Genomic DNA, 6,560 nt, shown 5'->3' on the forward strand with positions numbered 1-6,560 from the left:
TCGTTCAGTGTAATTGTTCATTGTTTTGCTGGGATCAGAAGGAATAAAAGATCATAGTAAAAATCGCAATAGCGATCGTAATAACGATTATATCTAACGATTATTGTTTATCGTTAGTCGTTAATAGTTAAAATTCGCTTCATGTAATAGGACCCAACATTCTCACCTGTATGCAAACTCCACACTGTAACAGTACCCACTGTAACACTACTCACTTTGTGCCCTATCTAGTATTTAGACCCAGGCTCCCTCTATGTCTTCATATAATAGAAAGGTTCCCCTATGTGCACCCTCATATAGTAGATAAGCCCCCCCTAGCGCCTCCATATATAAAGGATAGACCCTCTCTGTGCCCCCTTATATAGTAGTCAGGCTTCTCTGTGTGCTACGAAAGCTAAATGGCCCTCTTCATGCTTGGAAAACTGGGAAACTGACTTCATGCTGGGAAAGCCATGTGACCAACTTTATGCTGGGAAAGTTGGGTGACTGAATTTCTGCTGGGAAAGCGGGGTGACCCCCTTCATGCTGGGAAAGCTGATTGACACCCTTCATGCTGGGAAAGCTGAATGACCCCCTTCATGCTGGGAAAACTGGGTGATCCCCCCCCATGCTGGAGAAGATGAGTAACCCCCTTCATGCTGGGAAAACCGTTGACCTTCTTCATGCTAGGAAAGTGGAGTTACCCCCTTTATGCTGGGAAAGCTGATTGACTAACTTCATGCTGGGAAAGCTAAATGACCCCCTTTATGCTGGGAAAGCTGGGTGACCCCCCTCATGCTGGGAAAACTGGATGACCCCTTAATGCTGGGAAAGTCTTCTGCCCAACTTTATGCTTGGAAAGCTTGATGACCCCCTTTAGTCTTTGTGACTACTATGCCGCTCCCTCTTCCCCCCCGGAGATCCATCCTGGGAACAAACACCACCTCCTCCCCTCACCCACTGCCGCATGGGGTTTGTTTTCTGTTGACGGGTTGCTCTTCTCCTTCAGAGTGGCGTGCAGCAGTTAATCTGTCAGGAGGGGTGGTCTTTCTTCAGTTTCGTCTCTTGCTCTGCTGCTCCACCAGTGAAGCAGGATGCTGCAGTAAGGCCTTCGGGTTACTGTGCTGATACAAGTAAGCTGCCCCCCCCCCCCCAAAAAAAACAAAAAACAATTATTTATCCACCATTTTATATTGAGAGGCAGCAGTAAGGGGCGACACAGGCCTTTCTGCTGTCACCAACGTTCCTGTCTGGCTGCAGGGCTGCCCAAGCCCTGATCCCCGCCCCACCTGCACTGATCCAGCACTGCGCCACACACAGTGCTATTGATACAGAACAGGTACACAGGGGAAGCTGCCTGTCAGTATTGCTCTGTGCGCGGCACCACTCTGCACAGCTAGCAGTGATTATCACTGCTCACTGCTAGAACCACTAGAAGAGTGTGTGGTGATGACAGTGCTGCATAAGAGTAGGGGATTGGTAACTACAGGGCTTGGTGCCCTTGATTACAGCTATGTACATGTATGGAACTTGTAAGAAGTGCATCAAAAAGGCAGTAAAAATGCAACGTGTAAACACAGCCTGAAATTCCATAAAATTATCCATGCTAGCTTGCAAGAAACAGTGCACATTTCATTTTCGTCCTCTGTCACTAGTTTTCAGGAATAACTACTATTTTAAGAAATGAAACAGACTTCTGGATTTCACTGCAATGAATAGGTGTTTTGTATTTTCCTAGAGGTTTTAATGCATTGCATTCCTACATAGACTCACAAAAGCATGAATCAGTGATCCACATAAGTAGATTGTAGAGGGAACAGAGCCTAATGCTACGTTTACACGAGGCGATTATTGGCCCGATCGCACGATTAACGATTTTGAAGTAATGATTTTTTTTTTAATAACGATCAGCGTTTAGACGGTATGATATATCGTACGGAAAAATCGTTTTGCGATTGCGCGCCCGCAGCCCGCCCCCCCCAGCCCTCTGCACCGCCCCGATCGCCACCCCCGCTGCCGCCGCTCCGATCGCCACCCCCAGCGGTCGCCGCTCCGATCGCCACCCCCAGCGGCCGCTGCTCCGATCGCCGTCGCCACTCCGATCGCCGTCGCCGCTCCGATCGCCCCCCCCCGCTACAATCGCCACCGCCCCGGCCGCAAGCATACGTTACCTGCCCCGCGTCGCAGGTCTTCAAATCCCGAGCTCCCCTCTTAAGCGCATTGATTGGCTGAATAAATGAGCCGGGAATTTCAAACGGCTCCTCTTCAGCACTGATTGGCTGAAGGGGAGCCGTTTGAAATTCCCGGCTCCCCTCTTCAGCCAATCAATGCACGGCAGCACTGATTGGCTGAAGAGGGGCCGTTTGAATTTCCCGGCTCACCTCTTCAGCCAATCAATGCGCTGCGGAGGGGAGCCGGGGATTTTGAAGACCTGCGACGCGGAGCAGGTAACATATGTTCTTGGCCGCGGCGTCGGGGGCGACCGGAGCGGCGCGCGGGCGCGCAGGGGGTGGCGATCGGAGCGGCGGCGGGGGTGGCGATCGGAGCGCTGGCGGCGGGGGTGGCCGTGCTAATTCTAATGCTAATTCATTAATCGAATGCAGCTTTAAAAGTTGACAGCTGCATCCGATTACTGTATGCAGCACTTCCCTGGTGTCTAGTGGGGGTGAATCCACACGTCTATGCGGCCGGGTGTCTGCTCCAAAATGGCGCTGATCCCGACTCAGCACTCGGATGCTTTTGGCTGCAGCAGCCAAAAGCAAACGAGTGCCGATCTCATTGATCTTTGCTGTATAACTATACAGCAAAGATCTCAATGAGAGATCAAAGTGTATATGCTAGAAGTCCCCCAGGGGGGCTTCTAGTATAAGTGTAAAAAAATAATTAAAAAAAAAGTATTGTTATTAGTAAAAAAGCCCCCTCCCCTAATAAAAGTCAGAATCACCCCCCTTTTCCCATGTTTTAAATAAAAGTAAATAAACATGTTTGCTATCGACGCGCGCGTAATCACCCGAGCTATTAATCACATTCCCGATCTCGCACAGTAAATGACGTAAGCGCAAAAAAATCCCAAAGTGCAAAATTGTGCATTTTTGGTTGCACAATTTTTTTTTTTAATAAAAAGCAATCAAAAAGTCGTATATGCGCAATCAAGGTACCGATAGAAAGAACACATCATGGCGCAAAAAATGACACCTGACACAGCCCCATAGACCAAAGGATAAAAGCGCTATAAGCCTGGGAATGGAGCGATTTAAAGGAACATATATTTGTTAACAATGGTTTAAATTTTTTACAGGCCATTATCGTTGTAATCGTAACAACTTGAGGAACATGCATAACAAGTCAGTTTTACCCCAGGGCGAATGGCGTAAAAACAAATACCCGCCAAATTAAAAAAAATAGTTTTTTTTGTTCAATTTCACCACACATTGAATTTTTTCCTGGTTTCGCAGTGAACTTTATGCAAAAATTCAGCATGTCATTGCAAAGTACAGTTAGTGACGCAAAAAATAAGGGCTCACGTGTTTCTAGGTGGAAAAAGGCTATGGCCTTTTAAGCACAAGGAGGAAAAAACGAAAACCCCGAAAAAACGAAAATTGGCTCCGTCCTTAAGAGGTTAAGCGGATTCTGCCGCTTGGCCTCTGCTTAAAGTTCCACAGTGTGCAGATACCCTTACGCTGTTCACCTGCCAGACTTTGAGCTGAAGTAACTTTGCATCACATAGTTGGACCCAATATGCACCCTGCAAGTCCCCAAACTCCTTATTGCCAGTTTACAGTTGCTGTGAACATCACCAGAAATGCATTCTTACGGGCCACAAGATGATCATAACTGCAGTCTCTTATGTCTCAACAAGACCCAGCGGTCGGCACAGCTCAACATGTGTTCAGGTGTATATACTGTACAGCAGAGGTCAGTCTTGTGTAAAAGCTAATCACTTACAGGGGTACTCAACTCACATAGCTCAGTCCTCAGTAAAACAACAAGAGCAAGAAATGAGAGGCACTCATTGAGTCTTGCGTGCCACCTCTTTTTTGCCAACGTACGGAAAACGGCAAACATTACTGTGCTGGCATGGATGTCAGTGTCTCCCCAAGTAAGGGACAACTGTTTTACTCATACCAGGTGAGCCCCTCCAGACCTTGCCCTGTCCAGGTTGCTGGATACATACACACACACCTTCTTCCATGATGTGGGCAGCCTAGCAACTAGCAATTATTCGATAATAAAAACACATTGCACTGCCGCAGCGGCTGGGTTCACACTACGTATATTTCAATCAGTATGTGGTCCTCATATTGCAACCAAAACCAGGAGTGGATTGAAAACACAGAAAGGATCTGTTCACATAATGTTGAAATTGAGTGGATGGCCGCCATTTAATTGCAAATATTTGCTGTTGTTTTAAACAACGGCTGTTATATTGAAATAATGGCCGTTATTTACTGTTATATGGCGGCCATCCACTCAATTTCAACATTGTTTGGACAGAGCCTTTCTGTGTTTTTAATCCACTCCTGGTTTTGGTTGCAATATGAGGACCACAATACTGACTGAAATATACGTAGTGTGAACCCAGCTGAGGGTGCGTTTACCTTTGAATCTGATTTGAATCTGCAGCAGATCCGCAGCAGATTTGATGGCCCAGACAGGGCCGATTCTAGCTTTTTTGCTGCCTGAGGCGAGAACTGACAATTTTGAGACAATTCTCGATTTAAATCTCGATTTTCTATTTTTATGTTAAATAAGCAGAAAAAATACACCAGGACACAGATGAAGCAGAACTAGCAGCTGTACTTGAATGAGCTGAAAAATTGCATTTTAGCATTATATCCCTGTTCCCCCACATTCCCCCTACAAGATTATCATGCCCCCTGCCCTCCTCACATTCCCTGTAATATCACCATGCCCATAGTGCCCCTCACATTCCCTGTAATATCACCATGCCCCCTGCCCTCCTCACATTCCCTGTAATATTACCATGCCCATAGTGCCCCTCACATTCCCTGTAATATCACCATGCCCATAGTGCCCCTCACATTCCCTGTAATATCACCATGCCCATAGTGCCCCTCACATTCCCTGTAATATTACCATGCCCATAGTGCCCCTCACATTCCCCATACAAGAACTCCACTCCCAGGTCCCCCCATTCAGCATGATTAATGCCTCAGCAGAGTATCCTATCCTGTGACCTGACAGCAGTCTAAACTGCAGGGACCTCAGAGCAATAGTCAGGGAGAGAAGACCCAGGACAGGCACAGTGCAGCATCGCAGTGTGTATGGGACACCACTATAGATAACCTCTGACCTCTGACATCAGGAGCCAGAGAAGAGCCATAAAACGGGCTGCTCTGTTAACTCTTTCAGTACTGCAGAATGTAGAGTATTACTGTGCATCACTTCCATTCTGCAATACAGAAAGAGTTAACAGCAGAGCAGAACATTACTTTTATGCCTCTTCTCCTGCTCTTGCACTATGCTGAGGTCAGCTCGGAGGTCGGCAGTGCAGAGAAGACATAATATAGCGTCCCCGCTGCTGTTAACTTTTTCTTTTCTACAGTGTGTAAGTGATGCAGAGTATAATAACTCCGCATTATTGAAAGGGTTAACAGCAGGAGACAATATATCTATGTCTTATGTGATGTGAATACCTGTGAATACGAGGCTTCCAGTGCCTCCTCAGCGCTTCTCATGAGGCAACTGACAGGAAACATGGCTGGGCACTGAGCCCTAACTAGTTCTAATGATAATGACACAGGACGCTGATGCCGCCCCCCTCAAGGGCTGTGTTATCTGCCGCCTGAGGCGAACACTTCACCTCGCCTCATGGCAGATACGGGCCTGGGCCCAGAGTTACTTTACATTGAGTCTGCAACTTCAAATCTGCGCCATCAAATCTGCTGCAGATCCTGTACTTGTAAACGCACCCTGAGGCTATGTTCCCACACAGTATTTTTTCTCAGTATTTTGGTATTTTTTAACCAAAACCAGGAGTGGATTGAAAACACAGGAAGGCTATCTTAACCACATTTGTACATGCAGATTTTCTTTTTTGTCTGCACCAAATTTGTTTAAAAACTGTGTAGACTTGAGGCTATGTGGGGCGGGGGAATTTATCAAAGAGTGTACAATATAAAGTGGTATAAACTGCCCTGAACTTATAAAGCTCTTAAGGTATGCTGGGAGTTGTAGTTTCTGAGAGGACAACCCTTTAATAGTAGAGATAACATTAAAAAATTAACTAATGGTTGTTCATTTGTATTTCAAATCCCAGCTTTTCCTGCGGGCTGTCGACTTCTAGTGAAAGCTAGGAGTTGCAGTGTTTACAACTACAACTCCCAGCATACACTGAAGGTCTGCAGCTGTTGTAGTTGGAGGGTCATAGCTCCATTGTACACTGGATTCTTGGTGGAAGAACAGAATACATTGTCCTGATTACAAGTAATTACAGTACAATTACATCCAGTGACTCCTCTCCAAGAGAACACAGGTAAAACGGGCGCAGGACTTCAGTACAAGAGGAACTCCACTGTGATAGGATATAATAAAAATTGCTATTAAAAGTACACACTACG

The sequence above is a fragment of the Dendropsophus ebraccatus genome, chromosome 3 (genome assembly GCF_027789765.1).
Source record: "Dendropsophus ebraccatus isolate aDenEbr1 chromosome 3, aDenEbr1.pat, whole genome shotgun sequence".
In the NCBI taxonomy this organism is placed as follows: domain Eukaryota; kingdom Metazoa; phylum Chordata; class Amphibia; order Anura; family Hylidae; genus Dendropsophus; species Dendropsophus ebraccatus.